Source organism: Lepeophtheirus salmonis, chromosome 7 (genome assembly GCF_016086655.4).
Source record: "Lepeophtheirus salmonis chromosome 7, UVic_Lsal_1.4, whole genome shotgun sequence".
Classification (NCBI taxonomy): domain Eukaryota; kingdom Metazoa; phylum Arthropoda; class Copepoda; order Siphonostomatoida; family Caligidae; genus Lepeophtheirus; species Lepeophtheirus salmonis.
In genome coordinates this window covers 893,681-896,319 of record NC_052137.2, presented here as the reverse complement: position 1 = coordinate 896,319, position 2,639 = coordinate 893,681, and the positions used below count along the sequence as shown (strand labels likewise).

Sequence of the window (2,639 nt, the reverse complement as noted above, 5' to 3'; positions counted from 1 at the left end):
TGTCTACATGAACAAGAAACGAGGATGAAGAAGAAGAGAGAAAATGCAGATATTTACGCCACATGAATAACATTACATACATATACTCCTACTACTTTTAGTACATTCATTAAATTAGTTCTTTTAAAAACTGGGAACATCCATGTATTATAAATAAAGCGTCACATAACTAGGTTTGTAAACAGGGCTCGTCAGCTACACTAGACTGCAAGTCCGTGGCTCGCTCGTTAAAAAACTGTTGGGCTAGTGCTGGGTATCTTGTATCTTGCCGGGGCTGTACATTAACACTTGTCCAACCGTCCGAACAGGGAAATTGCTCTGTCGTACAGGTTAATACAGTGTATAGGCTATTTGATCAGACAGGGGGTCCCAAGTAGGTTTTCTTTATTAGATTTGGTTTCTGCTTTATTTAAAAAAATTCCATTGAGAGCCATTATTTTCTCCTTATAATCCTTAAAAAACTTCAATCTAAAGTCTTGCATTCCAGGATGATGGAGTCAATGAGGGACTTCTTTAGAGTGTGAGGACCTCTCCTAACCATTCAATAAATGTACCAACATAAACAATAGTCTATCGGATTAAGGTGAGGGAGCTAGAAGGCCCAAATATCCTGGGACACATAGTCGTAACAGGGCTCCTGGAGCCAATCCTGAGTCGGTTCACAGCCTTCTTCAACGCCACAACCCTTCTCCTGTCGATCCAAGTCATCTTTGAGACCTACGCATTGCTTATATCCAGATGGTTGTTTACCAAAGTCATTACAACAGAGCACTTGACTTCTGCCTTTGAAAATGTAATAGCAGGGCCTTAGAATAACACTATTCCGACTCTTCTTAATTTGAAATAAATAACCTTCAAAATAAATATATTTTTCTGAAAAAAATGATAGCAAAACTGAGACTGAAAATGGAAAAGCTTGAATGACATTAGTTATTATATTATTTGCAAAAAACGATTTTGAAACTCTGATGTTACACACACATACATCTTTTGATTTGAAAAATCTTGTTACATTCGGAGAAATTTACATATACATAAAACATATTGAAGCAGAAAGACTAAATTACATTTTGAATTGTACTTAACTTTCTTTTTAGACAAAGGCACCTTCTATTTTGTACTGAACATACATTTGACACATCCTTGCCCACTCCCTGTGGATGAGAAATAGCTGCTGATCGAAGAGGGATTTTACGGTCAGGGTATCTTCAATTCTCACCCCGCCTTTTATCTGGGTCTCAATATTAAAGTAAACATGGCATAAAATGTTAACCCCAACAACTTTGACTTCTTTACAAACATTGCTATTGAGGATATTGTCCGCACATGGTGAGTACGTTTCGGTAGCACTTTTGACAAGTGCTGGCATCCTTGTTTTTTTTAGCATACACAGCAAATGCCAGGAGAAATTAGCTTTTTTTGTATACACAGAAGTAGGAGGCTTTTCGATACTAAAATAATCAAAACTGATTTGGTATTGATTATCATAGGTTAGATTAGCTCTTGCAATGGTGTATCTTCTATTTCTTTTTCTCCCCTGTTATTTTGAATACTGGTTATATTATTTTCGAGTTCTTCCTCAGTCTTTAAATCTTGAAAAATGTCATGTGGTAGAAATGATGTCCAAAGACCCACTTTTGCCTTGCAGAGCTTCGTATGGAGACCTGTTAATCCCATAATGAAAGGTTATATTCTGCATAAGCTGAACGAATCTTATTCCCTCGCTCCAATAGTTGCTTTTTTGATCTTGCATCCAAGTGCACAACATATTTTCAAAGTCCTAATTAGCTTGTTCAACGCTCCCCTTATTTTTTGAGTAGTGTGGCTTCCTGTGGACGACTTTTAAGGCTAGTTAATACTCCTTTAGACTATTTACCGCTCTATTTACTATTCGTGGCCCTTATAGAACTGAAGAATAGTGGGAGCACCGAACAAAGTAAATATGTCGATAAGATGATAGCCTTCTTCTAACGCCGTTGATATTGCCTTAAGAACCACAAACTTAGTGAGATGGTCTTGATACACCATTAAAAATTTTGTATTCTTGATCAGGATGGGCTTGAAAATCAACGAGATCAACTTGGCATCAAGAGTAGAACTCAGAAGATATCATTGGTTTAACCACAATACCTTTTTGTCACCTTTTTGTTTTTTTCTGGCAACTCACATAGTCTAAGACATAGGTCAACATCATAACGTGTAAAGTTCTTGTATTTTTGAGCAAGTTCTTTCAAAATTCTGTCTCTTCCACCTTGACCAATAGCCGAATGGGTCTTATCGAGAATGATAAATAACTCAGAGTCTGAGATATAAAATAGAATATTACTCGAATTTTCTATTAAATAATATATTAATTTGGTCTTATTCCCGACTGTCATTATGTCATAATGTTGAAGAAGACAAATATACTCTTGGTCTCTTCCTAATGATTGACTTCGGCTGTTTTTTTCACTTCATCAATTAACGTTTAGAATCAAGTTTCAGAAAGAGAAACCCTATTTTTAGCTAAGTTGCCTTTTACTTGAGACAATTCATGGTAGAAGTGTTGTTGAATGTCAGCCTGGAGTGGTTCATGCCCTGCCACTACATTATCTTTCGACATACGGAAACTAGAAACTACATGAAAAATTGCTGGGAAA

At 36.4% G+C, this 2,639-nt stretch overlaps 1 long non-coding RNA gene across 1 annotated transcript; it reads left to right on the top strand.

Moving 5' to 3' along the window:
• The first annotated feature begins 260 nt into the window (after nucleotides 1–260).
• LOC121121167 (uncharacterized) lies at nucleotides 261–914 on the top strand. Its single transcript, XR_005865355.2, has 2 exons — nucleotides 261–373; nucleotides 488–914. It is a non-coding gene; the product is annotated as an uncharacterized lncRNA (long non-coding RNA).
• Nucleotides 915–2,639: the final 1,725 nt, after the last annotated feature.